This window comes from Mastigoproctus giganteus, chromosome 11, assembly GCF_048544385.1.
Source record: "Mastigoproctus giganteus isolate SK-2022 chromosome 11, ASM4854438v1, whole genome shotgun sequence".
NCBI lineage: Eukaryota > Metazoa > Arthropoda > Arachnida > Uropygi > Thelyphonidae > Mastigoproctus > Mastigoproctus giganteus.
This window is the reverse complement of record NC_143585.1, coordinates 916,333-934,692: the sequence shown is the minus strand read 5'-3', so window position 1 is coordinate 934,692 and position 18,360 is coordinate 916,333. Positions and strand designations below refer to the sequence as shown.

At 38.5% G+C, this 18,360-nt stretch overlaps 1 protein-coding gene across 1 annotated transcript in view; it reads right to left on the bottom strand.

The window, feature by feature from the left end:
- Window positions 1-18,360, bottom strand: part of LOC150077635 (radial spoke head 14 homolog) — a 172,958-nt gene that overhangs the window by 48,753 nt on the left and 105,845 nt on the right. The window lies entirely within an intron of this gene.

The window sequence follows — 18,360 nt, the reverse complement described above, 5'->3', positions numbered from 1 at the left end:
GAAATGCAGCGATTCCCTGACCACGGCCTTGTGGTCCTCTGTCGAGATGGGGCGTAATGGTCACTCTATTTTGGTTTATTTCGTTTTATTTTATTTTAGTGGTTAACATCTCTCTCTTGGTGATATTTCACATAAATTTGGACCTGGTACCCATCAGAGGGGGCACCATTAAATTTCTATTTAATTGGTTTTCAAAATTCAATGAATTATTATTCTTACTATTAGATTTTCTAAATTATTTTAGAGAGTTTCTACTGCAATATTTTTACTCTTGTTACCCTACTCTTCCCTCCCGGTTTGTTTGATTTAAGTTTAATTTTTACTATTTTCGTTCTTGTCTTGCCATACTGCTGGCATTATTTTATTTTATTTTAATTCTCATTCTAATTTATTTATATGGTTATATATATATATATATATATATATATACACACATAGTATGTGCCAAAAAAAATTTTTTTTGACACTTTTTATCCCTGATTACTATCATTAACTACCCTGCCACCACCTGAGTAATGACTTTACATTTATATCATCAGCACATTAATATATATTAGAAACAGTATGAGGGACAGCAACAAATCCTGTGAAATCTTGTGTGACATTAATCTAAGAACAGAAATTACTATTTACAAGGTGTGATCAAAACACCTGGACAATGGCTTTGTATCTTGAAACTGTTGAGTAGTAGTAGTGAGTTGTGACATATCATATGTTCATAAACATGGTAAGGAAAGGATCACCCATATATTTGAATCAGAGTCAGTCGTTCTGAATTAGTGCATATCAAATAGATGTTTTACTTGTCTTGTTGCATGTTAAAATGAGCAATAACTTTACTCAGCAGTGACTTTGTATCAAATTTTGTTTCAAATTTCTATTACAACAGAAACCTATGAAAGATGCCAGAAGACTTCAGATGATGCCATTGTTTGAAGATTTAACAGTGGTTTGAAAAATATAAAGAAAGATGGCCATTTGTCTGTCAAATATGATCATTCAGGCTGCCCTTCAGATTTAAAAAAACCAGTGATTCAATCACTCATGTTTGTGATCTGATCAGACATCACTGATGTTAGTATTAGTAATAATACTGACAAATGATGCAAGAAAGCAAGCTTATAGAGCATCAGTTAAAAAAAAACAAAAAAAAACTACCCAATTCATCTATACCTTTCAATATTTTGTCTAGTTCTTCCTTGAATTTATTAAAACTTCCACAAAAACAGATGAAACTTTGTTCTGCCAATCAACCCACTGGCTGAAGGCAAAGTTCCACAAAACATCTATCTGCAACCATCATTACTTAATTTGAATTTATGCGCCCTCATTTGTGTATTACTTTATATTTTTAACTTATGCTGTAAAAAAAAAAATAAAAAAAACAGACAACCTCAGACAACTGCATGCACTGCCTATGCATAACGGCACTCCTAATAACTCTCATTCATAAAGAGTTATTTTCAGTAATTTCAATCGATTACTAAATTAATAGTAAATAAAAAAATAAAATAATTGAAAATAATACTCATTAAATGCTCATTTAGAACAACTTTTGTTCCACCTAAATGAAATATAACTTGTTAGTATAGCTTTTTCCTTAAGTCATTTTAATAGAAACATCATAGTATAATTTAATTTTTAATGTCTGGTAATTTATTATAGGCCATAGAAGACAAGTGTATATAATGATGTACGTTAATATTTCAAGAGAAGTGAAGACAAAGCACAAAGCAATCTGTGTAAAAAAAATGCTAGCACATAAAGCATCATCAACAATGGACTTTTACAGGTGCTTGATCGACGTGCATGCTATGTAACGAAATCAGGAAAAACAGACTTTGTTCCTTGCACCAAAAATTTAACAACATTGATAAATTTTTTTACAAATTAGCAACAACAGCCCTACACTTGAAAAAACTGTTTCATTAGCAGAGGCATATGATGCAAGAAAGCAAGCTTATGCATTATCAGCCAAAAAAAAAAAAAAAAAACATCCCATTTCACCCATCCATTCATTCCAAATGCTTGTCCACCTCAGCCTTAAATTTATTTAGGCTATCAACTTCCACAAAAAAAGATGGAAGTCTGTTCCACCAATCAACTATCCACTGACTAACGGCAAATTTCCGCACATCCATTCTACAGCTGTCTTTGCTCAATTTGAAACTGTGCCCCCTCAGGTTCTTAATCTGAACAAGGTGAAGAATCCCATCAGCATTCAGCTTGCTTAACCCATTTAAGGCCTTATACACCTCAATAAGATCACTCTCCGGGCACTGCAAATTGCAGAACTTAAGCCTTCCTTGGTAAGAGCACCCCTTTGTTCCCATCACCAATCTTGTTACCCTTCTTTGTACTCGTTCTAGCAACTCTACATCCTTCCTAAAACTTATCTACATCCAGTTGTAGTAGCATACTGTCTTTACTGTCATTAACAACCCTGCCAACCTTTGTATCATCCGCAAACTTGGACATTAAACCTGATATACCTTCATCAATATCATTGATAAATATACAAAACAACATGGGCCCAACACCGAACCCTGGGGAACTCCACTAATAACACAAAGGAAGCCAGTGGACATCGCTGAACAGTGCAGTGTTGAGTCAGTTTGGTGTGACATAAGCATTGGGAGATCAAAACTGAGAGTAGGAGTGTGCTATAGGCCTAATGACTCTGATGAATATAATACGAAACTGTACAGGGAAATAGAGTGGGCCAGTAAATCAGAGAGTCTTATAATGGGAGATTTTAATTTCCCAGATATTGACTGGAGTTTGGGGGCTGGTAAATCACACACTAGCAAGGCTTTTGTGGATTTATTGGATGATTGTTTTCTACATCAGCATGTTCGGGAGGCAACTGGATGGAGTAATACTCTTGATTTGCTTATCAGCAGTGATTCTTCATGCATTAAGAATCTGCAGATAAATGAACCACCAGGTGGCAGTGATCACAGTGTGCTGAAGTGGGATTTACTCAAAGAGGTAACTACCATCAGGGGTAAAGGGAAGGGTTATTGCTTTCGTAAAGGAGACTACGATGGACTGAGACAGTATTTAAATTCTATACAGTGGGACCAACTAATGATGTTACCAACAGCAAATGCAAAATGGGAAGCATTCAAAGAACTTATCTTGGAAGCTACTAGACTTTACATACCAACTAAGAAATATTGTTCAAGGTTTAGGCCTAAATGGATGTCAGATGAACTGATGAGGCATATGGCAGAGAAGAAACATGCATAGGATACACACAAATTAACACATGACACAGAAGCCTATGATAGATACAAGTTGATCTGTAACCAAGTTACAAAGGTGGTTAGGCAGGCGAAGGCAGAGTACGAGAAATCTTTGGCAAGGGATGCAAAGAAAAACAGCAAAGAGTTCTTTACTTATGTAAACTCTAGAAGGAAAGGGATGAATCAGATTGGTCCACTTGATATTGATGAGTCAACTGTTGATGATCCTGCTCAGGTAGCTAACAAACTAAATGAATATCCTGAAAGAGGCCTCTGAGGTCGGGAAAACTCATGTCTAAGAATATATAAATTCATACACCGACCATTGAATAAAATTTAAAATTTAATATGACTACAATTTTTACAAAAAAAAAAAAAAAAAAAAAATATATATATATATATATATATATTTACAATAAACTATTACGGAATGCTAAAAACTGTAATAAAAAGATCATTTACAATAAAATTTGCTAAAATATAAAACATTAAAAGTGCTAAAAATCTGAAGCTTTCTGGAGCGTCAGCTCCCTTCTTCAACAGTGATATAACTTCCTGCAACATCTCCTTAAGTAGCAGGCTCACGGTACCTCCACAAGTGGTATTTCTCCACGTGGTTCAATCGGCACATGGTCAGAACTGGAAGCGGAAATGTCTCGGGAACGTGGCAAAGAAAATCGTTCATCCGACCTTAATATAATTGTTTCAAAGATAGGATTAATACGTATACCTCTATCTCTGTTTATTGTATTCCTACTGGATGAACTAATCCGTAAACCCTCGAGCCATTTACGCTCCCAGTATCCATGTGCACGATCCAAAATAATAGCGTCCTCCGGGGAGATTTGATGCTGCTTCTCCCAAAAATGTTCGGCCACAGCAGACTTGTTGTATTCAGCGGTTCTTATGGCATTTAAATGTTCCCCCAGGCGATCCCTGAGCCGTCGTTTTGTTTCCCCCACATAACACTCCCCACAATCCGGGCATTCTATTCTATAAACCACTCCACTACTATGATCTTTTGGTAGGCGGTCTTTGACCTGAGACACAGCTGTGCACAGCCTCCGCCCAGGAAGCTGTACACAGCGTGTCCCATAACCCCATAAAATTCTTGCTAGATGTTCAGTAAGGCCCGGATAGTAGGGGATGTATGCGGTGGCTACCGGAACGAATGACTCCCTACGTTCGGACACTCCTCTACTATATCTATCCAGGATCCTCTGGGGGTATCCGCACTTTCTAAGTTCTGCCGTGACACGATTAATTTCTTTTTCTTTATCCTCAGAAGTGGTACAGTGTGATTTTACTCTGTCAAATAAAGCTTTTGCAACACTATTCTTATACTGTCCAGCTTGTGCTGAATTGAAATGGGTGTATTGACCTCTACACATGGGTTTTTTAAAAACTGACGTCTTAAGTCTAAAACCCACCCTGGAGATCAATACATCCAAAAATGACAGGGTACCACCCGTTTCCACCTCTGAGGTAAATTGTATAAATTGGGAGAAGCTATTAAGCCAGCAAACGGCATCATCCTCCCTCCCCTTCTGGACCAGGGCAAAGGTATCATCAACATATCTTCTCCAATTCCTAATAGGAAACGAACACCCACTAAAAACCCTACTATTTATAGGGAGTCCTTCCTATGCGCTATCAGGGTACTTGGCTAAATTAATTGCACCCATAGTGGGGCAGTCCGAATATGTTGTTAAAGACAGTAGAGAGTTTGTGAATTTTGTGGGAAATTTGACTATAAATGATGATGAGAGCATGATCTCTTTTGACGTTATATCTTTATTTACATGTATTCCTATTAGTCATGCAGTATATTGTGTAAAAATGGCATTGACCAGGGATGCCTCCCTTGGTAATAGATCACTTCTCGGTGTGGAAGACATTTGCACCGGGGTAGAATTATGTCTAGCTAGTACTACCATGTTGTTTCAAGGAACTATGTATAAGCAGGTTCGCGGTACTGCCATGGGTTCACCCATTAGTGCCACCGTGGCCAATCTGGCCATGGAGGAGTTGGAAAGTAGGGTTTTTAGTGGGTGTTCGTTTCCTATTAGGAATTGGAGAAGATATGTTGATGATACCTTTGCCCTGGTCCAGAAGGGGAGGGAGGATGATGCCGTTTGCTGGCTTAATAGCTTCTCCCAATTTATACAATTTACCTCAGAGGTGGAAACGGGTGGTACCCTGTCATTTTTGGATGTATTGATCTCCAGGGTGGGTTTTAGACTTAAGACGTCAGTTTTTAAAAAACCCATGTGTAGAGGTCAATACACCCATTTCAATTCAGCACAAGCTGGACAATATAAGAATAGTGTTGCAAAAGCTTTATTTGACAGAGTAAAATCACACTGTACCACTTCTGAGGATAAAGAAAAAGAAATTAATCGTGTCACGGCAGAACTTAGAAAGTGCGGATACCCCCAGAGGATCCTGGATAGATATAGTAGAGGAGTGTCCGAACGTAGGGAGTCGTTCGTTCCGGTAGCCACCGCATACATCCCCTACTATCCGGGCCTTACTGAACATCTAGCAAGAATTTTACGGGGTTATGGGACACGCTGTGTACAGCTTCCTGGGCGGAGGCTGTGCACAGCTGTGTCTCAGGTCAAAGACCGCCTACCAAAAGATCTTAGTAGTGGAGTGGTTTATAGAATAGAATGCCTGGATTGTGGGGAGTGTTATGTGGGGGAAACAAAACGACGGCTCAGGGATCGCCTGGGGGAACATTTAAATGCCATAAGAACCGCTGAATACAACAAGTCTGCTGTGGCCGAACATTTTTGGGAGAAGCAGCATCAAATCTCCCCGGAGGACGCTATTATTTTGGATCGTGCACATGGATACTGGGAGCGTAAATGGCTCGAGGGTTTACGGATTAGTTCATCCAGTAGGAATACAATAAACAGAGATAGAGGTATACGTATTAATCCTATCTTTGAAACAATTATATTAAGGTCGGATGAACGATTTTCTTTGCCACGTTCCCGAGACATTTCCGCTTCCAGTTCTGACCATGTGCCGATTGAACCACGTGGAGAAATACCACGTGTGGAGGTACCGTGAGCCTGCTGCTTAAGGAGATGTTGCAGGAAGTTATATCACTGTTGAAGAAGGGAGCTGACGCTCCCGAAAGCTTCAGATTTTTAGCGCTTTTAATGTTTTATATTTTAGCAAATTTTATTGTAAATGATCTTTTTATTACAGTTTTTAGCATTCCGTAATAGTTTATTGTAAATATATATATATATATATATTTTTTTTTTTTTTTGTAAAAATTGTAGTCATATTAAATTTTAAATTTTATTCAATGGTCGGTGTATGAATTTATATATTCTTAGACATAAATGAATATTTTGCATCGACATTCACACATGAGGAGTTATTTAGTGAGGGGAAAGCCAGGGGTGTATTCAACTCTAGCAGTAAGCTAGAGAATCTTGTAATAACTGAGAATAAAGTGGAGGAGAAACTGTTGACGATAAACACAAGAAAGAAACCTGGGGTGGATAGGATCTAGCCAGTTATATTAAAGGAGGCAGCAGAGGAAGTAAGCAAACCCTTAGCCATAATTATGAGAGCTTCCTTGGACTCAGGGGAAGTACCCGCAGACTGGAGATGTGCAAATGTGACCCCACTTCACAAAGGAGGATCAAAGGCTGACACAAGCAATTATATACCTGTGAGTTTAACTTCTGTTCCAGGAAAATTAATGGAGGCACTAGTTAAAGAAGCACTGCAGGATCATTTAGACAAGACTTCAGTTATAGCTCGGACACAGCATGTTTTTGTTAAGGGGAAGTCTTGCCTGACCAATTTGATTGGATACTATGATGCAGTCACAAAGGAACTGGATGCAGGGAATAACTTTGATATTATATACTTGGATCTTAGAAAGGCTTTTGATACTGTTGCACATGGAAGACTGCTGCACAAATTGGAGCAGTGTAGGCAAATTGGAGGCAAATTGGTGCTGTGGATAAAGGGGTGGCTGAGGGGGAGAAGACAGAGAGTGGTAATCAATGGACACTGCTCATCGTGGACTAATGTTATTAGTGGAGTCCCTCAGGGCTCAGTGTTGGGTCCATTATTGTTTTCTGTATTCATAAATGATATTGATGATGGTATATCAAGCTTAATGTCGAAGTTTGCAGACGATACAAAGGTAGGCAGGGTTGTCAAGGACACTACTGACACTATGCTGCTGCAACAGGATCTGGAAAGGTTGAGCAGATGGGCTGAGAGGTGGCAAATGAAGTTTAACATTGACAAATGTAAAGTACTACATATGGGAAACAGCAACCCCAGAGCAATGTATCAACTCATCAACTCTGTGGTACTACACTGACAGTGGTAGAGAATGACAGGGACCTGGGGGTGGTTGTGCAGGCAGATATGAAGTTCTCTGAGCAGTGCAAACGGGATGCAAGAGTAGCTCATGGTGTATTGTCAATGATATATAGGAATTTTTGTAGCAAGGATAAGGAGGTGATTATTCCTTTGTATAAGGCAATGGTCAGGCCACACCTAGAGTACTGTATACAGGTCTGGAGGCCTCATTTCAAGAAGGATGTAGAGCTGCTGGAACAGGTACAGAGAAGGGCAACAAGATTAGTGAATGGAACAAAGGGTTGCTCTTATGAAGAAAGGCTTAAGTTTTGCAAATTTCAGTGTCTGGAGACTGGGCACCGGCGAGGTGATCTGATAGAGGTGTATAAAGCATTGAATGGTTTGAGCATGCTCAATGCTGATGGGATTCTTCCTCTCACTCAGAATAATCACCTGAGAGGGCATAAATTCAAATTGAGGAAAGACAGATGTAGGATAGACGTGCAGAAATTTGCCTTTAGCCAGCGAGTGGTTGGTTGGTTGGTGGAACAGACTTCCATCCCTTGTTGTGGAAGTTGATAGCCTAAATAAGTTTAAGGCTCAGCTGGACAGGTATTTTGAACGAACAGAGGGGTGAAGTGGAAGTGGTTTTTTTTTTTGGTTGATGCTGCATAAGCTTGCTTTCTTGCATCAAATGCCTCTACTAATGCTAATGCTAACATTTGTCCACGAAGAGCAGTGTCCACTGATTACCACTCTGTCGGGTCCCTCTCAACCATCCCTTTATCCATTGTAGCAACTTACCCTTCCAATTTGTACAGCAGTCTTTCATGTGCAACAGTATCAAAAGCTTCCCTGAAATCCAAGTACATGATATCAATATTATTTTTGGCATTCAGTTCCTTTGTGACCACATCATAGTATCCAATCAAATTGGTCAGACAAGACCCATGCTGTGTCTAAGTTATTACTGCAGTCTTGTTTCACAACAGTTAAAGATCTCACGGCTTTACATTACTAAAATAACCATCAGATATAATGAAATTGATATACAAATTTTATGAAATTGTAAAATAAGAAATAGTATCAAAAATTAGTACAATGAAAGCAGAAAACAAAAAAAAAATAGCCTAACCATAGATGAGTTGACTAGTTTTCAAAATTGCTGATACACAAATTTACATATACAGTAGACTCTTGATTTTCCGGGATAGATGGTAAAAAAAAATCCCGGTTAATTGATTTCCCGGTTAATACAAAAATACAGTTAGTCCCCGACATACATTAAGATGCTGCTCTTCGTGGACTAATGTTATTAGTCGAGTCCCACAGGGTTCGGTGTTAGGTCCACTGTTGTTTGGTATATTTATCAATGATATTGATGATGGTATATCAGGCTTAATGTCGAAGTTTGCAGATGATACAAAGGTTGGCAGGGTTGTTAATGATAGTAATGGCAGTGTGCTACTGCAACAGGATCTAGATAATTTGGGCAGATGGGCTAAGAAGTGGCAACTGAAGTTTAACCTTGACAAATGCAAGGTGCTGCATATGGGTAGAAGTAACCCCAGAGAAACGTACCAACTGTGTGGTACTACAGTTAAGGTGGTAGAAAATGAAAAAGACCTGGGAGTAATTGTGCAGTCAGATATGAAGTTTTCTGAGCAATGCAGACAGGCTGCCAGGGCAGGTCATGGGGGTTTTGTCAATGATATATAGGAATTTTTCTAGCAGGGAGAAGGAGGTGATTGTCCCTCTGTATAAAGCAATGGTCAGCCACTCCTTGAGTACTGCATACAGGTCTGGAGGCCTCATTTTAGGAAGGATGTAGATTTACTTGAGCGTGTACAGAGAAGGGCAACAAGATTGGTGAGGAGAATGAAGGGATCCTCTTACCAAGGGAGGTTTAAGTTCTGCAAATTGCAGTAGATGGAGACTAGGCACCTGCACGGTGATCTGATTGAGGTGTATAAGGCCTTGAATGGGTTGAGCACGCTGAATTCTGATGGGATCCTTCCACTTGTTCAGATTATGAACCTAAGGGGGCATAAATTCAAATTGAGAAAAGACAGATGTAGAATAGATGTGCGGAAATTTGCCTTTAGCCAGTGTGTGGTTAATTGCTGAAACAAACTTCCATCTGTCGTTGTGGAAGTTGATAGGTTGAATAAATTTAAGGAGGAACTGGACAGGCATTTGGAGGCAATGGTGTGATTTTTTTTTTTTTTTTTTTGGCTGATGCTGCATAAGCTCATACACTTGCTTTCTTGCATCACATGCCACTACTACTACTACTGCTTCAAGACTCCAAATAAAAAAAAATAAATAAAAAAATCAACCAGCCGACATAATACTGATAGCTTGAATTCTGTGAGTTTTTATGTCATTATGGTGAAATGTGTGTTCCCTTCACTGAAATCTACAGTTGTATAAAAAAAAACATAAATAAATTTTAAAGACCTTCTTCATTCCTATATTTTAAGCTTGTTACTCTGTATCTGACTTGTGCAATTTGTGCATGCCGTGATCGTCATTATTGATTGTTTTTTTTTTTTTTTTATTGTCTCAAATTTTTCAATCTTAAAAAAAAAAAAAAAAAAGAAGAGTAAAAAACAATTTATGTAAGTCCGAAGATATGTAAGTCGGGGACTTACTGTATTGAAAAATGTTCAGCAACCTACGTTCAGTTTACCCATATGCAGTAATTTGCATTTGTAAAGGTTAAACTTCAGTTGCCACTTCTTAGCCCATTGTAAAAAATATGACAATAGATAAAAAACTTAACACGCACTATGTGCGTGTCCAAAAAGATGGTTCCCTTTATTTTTTACGATGTCGATTTTAAATCTAATAGCTTCCCATTATTTTTTATGATGTCATGTATGGTTTGGTCACCAACATTCTAATAGTTCCTTAAAGATTTAACGGAAGCACTGTTTTAAAACCTTTGAATAATTTCAAGTTGTTGTTTAATTGAAAGCACAACTTATGCATTCTACCCATTGTTTTTGCAATTTCTAAGTAAAACAAAAAAAAAAAAAAAAAAATGACATCTATGACATAAATAATGAAGCAAAACTAGTCTGTGAAGACAGCGGGGATTGCAGATATTAGGCACATTAATCTCCAAATGACGACTTATAACACCCTTCTTGTCACTTATTTACAACTTGCAAAACATGTTTTTACCTATTCCAGTTATTACTCAAATTTTATGATTTCTGGTTGATTTTTTTTATTTATTTTTTTTATTTGGAGTCTTGATGTAGTAGTAGTAGTAGTGGCATATGATGCAAGAAAGCAAGTGTATGAGCTTATGCAGCATCAGCCAAAAAAAAAAAAAAACACACCATTCTCTCCAAATGCCTGTCCAGTTCCTCCTTAAATTTATTTAACCTATCAACTTCCATGACAGATGGAAGGCTGTTCCAGCAATTAACCACCCACTGGCTAAAGGCAAATTTCCGCACATCTATTCTACATCTGTCTTTTCTGAATTTGAATTTATGCCCCTTTAGGTTCATAATCTGAACAAGTGGAAAGATCCCATCAGAATTCAGCTTGCTCAACCCATTCAAGGCCTTATACACCTTAATCTTTTTCATTCTGAGTTCGAGAGTAACCTGTGCGGCCACAGCTATTTTGCAGCTCCTGGAGAAGAGAAGTTTTTCTGATTTATTTTTTGTTTTATTAGCTTAAATTGGCATATTTACTTATTTTCTAGAGTAGTTTTATATTCCTAGTTACGATACTTAGTTTAAAGTTTAACTTGATAGAGATTTTGTGGGTATTACTTAGTATCGGTAACGGTATCAAATCCACGTGTTACAAATTGCAGCTCCGTTGAACAAGAGGTTTTTAACCGTATTTAGCCGATTTATTAACCAATTGTTATATCAAATTATTATCTGTAAGTAGCTATAGACCTGGTCAGGATCCTTAGTTTATTCTAAATTGAGACAGCGAGATTTGGAAGTTAATCAATACTTAAGAGTCCGTAGAACTACCGTTCGTAATTACTGCCATTGTAACACGATACAGCATATCCGGAATTCGATAGCATTAGCTTGTATAGTATAGTGCATAATATAATATTGTCAATTAATCAGTAAATCTATTAATCTTGTTAAACTTCATTGTCAATTAAATTGTACTTTTAACTATATATAACGACTTAGAGTACAAACATAACAAATAATTAATACATAACTTGATACGGAAGTTATATAAAGGGAACTCGTAGACAACACTCGATACTGAAAAATAAATATAGCATTATAACTGTGTTAGGATACAAGTTTAAGGTTTTAATTTTGTTCTGAAATTGTAATTTTATTGACAGTAAATCGAAATCATGACTCAGACCAGAGCAGCAAAGCAAAAGGCTCAAGCTAATGGGAGTGCTGTGGCTCAGGGGAGAACTGAGGGGAGCAGTTGCCCTCTGAATCGCAGCCTTTTAAGATGCACTGTTTGCTTGATGTTTGCGGAGCAATCGGGTACGGGACATGATACTGCCATGGGGGATGTCTTTGTGTGTGCACGATGCAAGGAGAGCAAGGAAATTAGGCGACAACTCAGAATTGTTATGGGCCTATATGAGACCTTGAAGGACAGGGTGGATGCCCTCGAAGGAAATAAATTGAGGGGCCCATCAAGCTCTCAGCTGCCCACATCAACGCCAGAGCTTGCACTTGGTCATCTTGCAACACAGAGGCAGTCCCCAAGGCAGAATGCGCTGGTCCCACAGGAACTAGTAGTTGTTGGTGACTCTATTGTCAGGGAAACGGGGAACATGCTTTGTAAAAAGGATAGGTGGAACAGGACCAGGGTATGTCTGCCAGGGGTAAAGGTTGATGACGTTGTAGAGCGGATATCATCTTTTAAGGGCACAAAAGGTGATATAGTTGTATGTTGGCACTAATGATATTAAGAGTAGGAGACCAGCGGAATTACTTAACACGTAGAGGTCACTGTTGAAAAAAAGCCGTGATGTAGCGTTGAATTTGAAAGTGTCTGCAATTCTGCCCAGACACGATAGGAGGGAGTATATGATGAGAGCCTTGTCGATCAATTCGGCCTTGGAAAGATTGTGCAAGGCTCAAGGGGTAGAATTTTTTTCAGCCTGGACTGTACTTGTTAACAGGAGAGATTGTTTCTACAGGGATGGGATACACTTAAATAGAAAGGGTGCAAGAATATTTGCTGATGCTATTGAGGCAGTGTTAGGTGGGTCAGAAAACTGATAGCTTGGGGGAAGACAAAGACTAATAGATTAACAGTAGCCACTGGCAGAGGTGAAAGAGATTCTTGCACTGCTTCTATTGGAATGAGCAGAAGCCTGAAAAACAAGATGCAGGCTATATCAGAGACTGCTGGAAGTCATTGCGGTACAAGTAAACACATGGATTGTGTTAGGGTAGCTAAGAATAGAAACAGGTGCATGTATACTTGCGTGTATACCAATGCTAGGAGTTTAGTAAATAAATTTGATGAATTTGAGGTATTGCTCAAAACATCAAAGGCAGATATTGTTGGGATATCAGAGATGAGGTTTCACACAGATATAAGGAATGCAGAACTGGAATTTGGGGAGTACAACGTCTACAGAAAGGATAGACAGGATAGGAAGGGAGGAGGGATTATGCTATTAGTTAAGAAACACATAAAATCCAAGGAAGTGAAGCCAGTCAACATCAATGGACAGGGCAGTGTCGAGTCAGTTTGGTGTGACATAAGCATAATTAATCAAAATTGAGAGTAGGAGTGTGCTATAGGCCTAATGACTCTGATGAGTATAATAAGATACTGTACAGGGAAATAGAATGGGCCAGTAAATCAGAGAGTCTTATAATAGGGGATTTTAATTTACCAGATATTGACTGGAATTTGTGGGTTGGTCACTCACACACTAGCAAGGCTTTTGTGGATTTATTGGATGATTGTTTTCTACACCAGCATGTTCGGGAGGCAACTAGAGGGAGTAATACTCTTGATCTGATTATCAGTAGTGATTCTTCATGCATAGAGAATCTGCAGATAAAGGAACCACTAGGTGGCAGTGATCACAGTGTGCTGAAGTGGGATTTACTCAAGGAGGTAACTACCATCAGAGGTAAAGGGAAGGGTTTTTGCTTTCGTAAAGGCGACTATGATGGTCTGAGACAGTATTTAAATTCTATACAGTGGGACCAACTGACGATGTTACCAACAGCATATTCAAAATGGGAAGCATTCAAGGAACTAATCTTGGAAGCTACCAGGCTTTACATACCAACCAAGAAATATTGTTCAAGGTTCAGGCCTAAATGGTTGTCAGATGAACTAATGAGACATATGGCAGAGAAGAAAAATGCATGGGATACATACAAATTAATGGGTGACGTGGAAGCCTATGATAGATATTAGTTGGTCTGTAACCACGTCACAAAGGAGATTAGGCAGGCAAAGGCAGATTATGAGAAATCCTTGGTAAAGGATGCAAAGAAAAACAGAAAAGAGTTCTTTACCTATTTAAACTCAAGAAGGAAAGGGATGATTCAGATTGGTCCACTGGATGTTGATGGTTCAACAGTTGAGGATCCTGCTCAGGTGGCTAACAATCTAAACAAGTATTTTGCATCTACATTCACACATGAGGAGTTATTCAGGAAGGGAAATGTCGTAGGTGAAGTAAACATTGGCAGTGAACTAGATGATTTTCCAATAACTGAGAGGAAAGTGGAGGAGAAATTGTTGAGGATAAACACAAAAAAGGCACCCGGAGTGGATGGGATCTATCCAGTTATATTAAAGGAGACAGCAAAGGAAGTAAGCAAACCCCTAGCCATAATTATGACAGCTTCTTTGGACTCAGGGGAGGTACCCATAGACTGGAGTTGTGCAAATGTAACCCCAATTCACAAAGGAGGATCAAAGGCTGACACAAGTAGTTATAGACCTGTGGTTAGTTTAACTTCGGTTCCAGGATAATTAATGGAGGCACTGGCTAAAGAAGCACTGCAGGATCATCTAGACAAGAATTCAGTTATAGCTCAGACACAGCATGGTTTTGTTAAGGGCAGGTCTTGTCTGACCAATTTGATTGGATACTATTCAGACATGAGGAGTACAAAAGAACTGGATGAAGGGAATAACTTTGATATTATATATTTGGATCTTAGAAAGGCTTTTGATATTGTTGAGCATGGAAGACTGCTGCACAAATTGGAGCAGTGTGGCATTGGAGGCAAATTGCTGCTATGGATAAAGGGATGGTTGAGTGGCGGAAGACAGAGTGGTAATCAATGGACACTGCTCAACGTGGACTAATGTTATTAGTGGAGTTCCTCAGGGTTCAATGTTGGGTCCATTGTTGTTTTCTGTATTTATAAATGATATTGATGATGGTATATCAAGCTTAATGTCCAAGTTTGCAGACAATACAAAGGGTGGTAGGGTTGTTAAGGACACTACTGATGCTATGCTGCTGCAACAGGATCAGGAAAGATTGAGCAGATGGGCTGAGAAGTGGCAAATGAAGTTTAACATTGACAAATGTAAAGTACTACATATGGGAAACAGTAAACCCAGATCAACGTATCAACTCTATTGTACTATGCTGACAGTGGTGGAGAATGAAAAGGACCTGGGGGTCATTGTGCAGGCAGATATGAAGTTCTCTGAGCAGTGCAGACGAGCTGCAAGAGTAGCTCATGGTGTCTTGTCAATGATATACAGGAATTTTTCTAGCAGGGATAGGGATGTGATTATTCCATTGTATAAGGCATTGGTCAGGCGACACCTTGAGTACTGTATACAGGTCCGGAGGCCTCATTTCAAGAAGGATGTAGAGCTGCTGGAACGAGTACAGAGAAGGGCAACAAGATTAGTGAATGGAACAAAGGGTTGCTCTTACGAAGAAAGGCTTAAGTTTTGCAAATTACAGAGTCTGGAGACTAGGCATCGGCGAGGTGATCTAATAGAGGTGTATAAGGCTTTGAATGGCTTGAGCATGCTCAATGCCGATAGGACTCTTCCTCTTGCTCAGAATAATCGCCTGAGAGGGCATAAATTCAAATTGAGGAAGGACGGATGTCGGATAGATGTGTGGAAATTTGCCTTTAGCCAGCGGGCAGTTGGTTTGTGGAATAGACTTCCATCACTTGTTGTTGAAGTTGATATCCTAAACAAATTTAAGGCTCAGCTGGACAGGTATTTCAAACGAACAGCGGGGTGAAATCGGAGTAGTGTGTTTTTTTTTTTTTTTTGGCTGATGCTGAATAAGCTTGCTTTCTTGCATCATATGCCTCTACTAATGCTAATGCTAATGCAATCAGATCACCGTGCAGGTGCCTAGTGTCTCCAGCCACTGCAATTTGCAGATCTTAAGCCTCTTTTGGTAAGAGGATCCCTTCATTCCCCTCACCAATCTTGTTGTTGCCCTTCTCTGTACACGCTCAAGCAAATCTACATCCTTCCTAAAATGAGGCCTCCAGACCTGTACACAGTACTCATGGCATGGCCTGACCATTGCCTTATAAAGAGGGACAATCATCTTCTCTTTCCCTACTAGCAAAATTTCTCTATATCATTGTCAAAACTCCATGACCTGCCCTGGCAGCCTGTCTGCATTACTCAGAAAACTTCATATCTGCTTGCACAATTACTCACAGGTCTTTTTCATTTTCTACCACCTTAAGTGTAGTACCACACGGTTGGTACGTTTCTCTGGGGTTACTTGTACCCATATGCAGTACTTTGCATTTGTAAAGGTTAAACTTCAGTTGCCATTTCTCAGCCCATCTGCTCAAATTTTCTAGATCCTGTTGCAGTAGAACACTGGCATTACTGTTATTAACAACCCTACCAACTTTTGTATCATCTGCAAACTTCGACATTAAGCCTGATATACCTTCATCAATATCATTGATAAATATACAAAACAACAGTGGACCCACCACCAAACCCTGTGGGACTCCACTAATAACATTAGTACACAAAGTGCAGCACCCATTTATTACCACCCTCTGTCTTCTCCCACTTAACCATCCTTTTATCCATTGTAGCAACATTCCCTTAATACCATTCTTCTCCAATTTGTACAATAGTCTTTCATTCGCAACAGTGTCAAAAGCTTTCATGAAATCCAAATATATGATATCAAAATAATTTTTTGCATCCAGTTCTTTGTAACCACATCATAATATCCTATCAAATCTGTCAGACAAGACCTTCCCTTAACAAACCCATGCTGTGTCTGAATTATTGCTGCAGTCTTGTCTAGATGATCCTGCAATGCATCTTTAACCAGTGACTCTATTATTTTACCCAGAACAGAAGTTAAACTAACTGGTCTGTAATTACTCGTGTCACCCTTCAATCCCCCTTTGTGAATTGGGGATACATTTGCACATCTCCAGTCAGTGGGAACCCCCTTGAGCCCAAGGATGCTCTTATAATTATGGCTAAGGGTTTGCTTAGTTGTTTTGCCACCTCCTTTAATATAACTGGATAGATCCCATCCACCCCAGGTGCCTTTCTTATGTTTATCTTCAACAATTTCTTCTCCACTTTCCTCTCAGTTATTACAAAATCATTAAGCACCCTGCTACAATTTGATAACCTTCTGCCATTTTCAAACCTTAATAAACTTTATATAGAGGTACTAAATAAACATCAATTTTAGATTGCCACAAAATTAAAAAGATACCATACACCTTTTTATATTTATATAAATTTAAAAAATATATAATAAATAACTTAAACCCAAATTATGTGGCACCCTGGTTGAAAACCAGTTTTAGAGATTAGTTTCATTATGTTTATAGTGTGTGCGGTTTCACTGTATGCAATACAACAGGTCACAGGCCACTGACACTAGGAACAAGGAATCACTGATCCAATAAATTTTGAAACATCACAGATTGAAAGCACTGGTAAGCAGTTATCGATGATGCAGTGAGATGCAGGGTCTAGGAATAATAAGGATGAATCTGGAGACATTCAATGGGATTCAACGAACAATTTTTTTTTTATTAATTATTATTATTTAGTTACTTATTTTATTTATTTATATATTTTTTTTTGTTTTTATCATTGTTTTGTTCGGATTTTATTTTTCATTTTATTTTATTTATTTTTTTATTTATTTATTTATTTTTTGGCTGGTGTAGCATAAGCCATAGGCTTTCTTGCACCATGCGGCTGTTACTAATACTAATACTAACTCCTCATGTGTGAATGTAGATGCAAAATACTCATTCAGTTTGTTTGCTATCTGAGAAGGACCATAAACAGTTGAACCATTGATATAAATCAACCCCTTCATCCCCTTCCTTTTAGAGTTTATATAAGTAAAGAAATCCTTGCTGTTTTTCCTAGCATCCTTTGAAAGATTTCTCGTAATCTGCCTTTGCCTGCCTAACCTCCTTTGTGATGTGATTACAGACTAGCTTATATTTGCCATAGGCTTCTGAGTCACTTGATAATTTATATGCATCCCATGCATTTTTCTTCTCTGTTACGAGTCTCATTAGTTCATTTGATAACCATTTAGGCCTAAACCTTGAACAATATTTCTTAATAGGTATGAAAATTTTAGTAGCTTCCGCGATTAATTCCTTGAATGCTTCTCACTTAGAATTTTCTGTTGGTAACATTGTCAGTTGATCCGACAGTACAGAATTTAGAAACTGTCTGAGATCAATGTACTCACCTTTACGGAAGCAAAAACCCTTTCCTTTACCCCTGATGGTAATTATATCTTTAAATTATTACTTTTAAGTAAATCCCA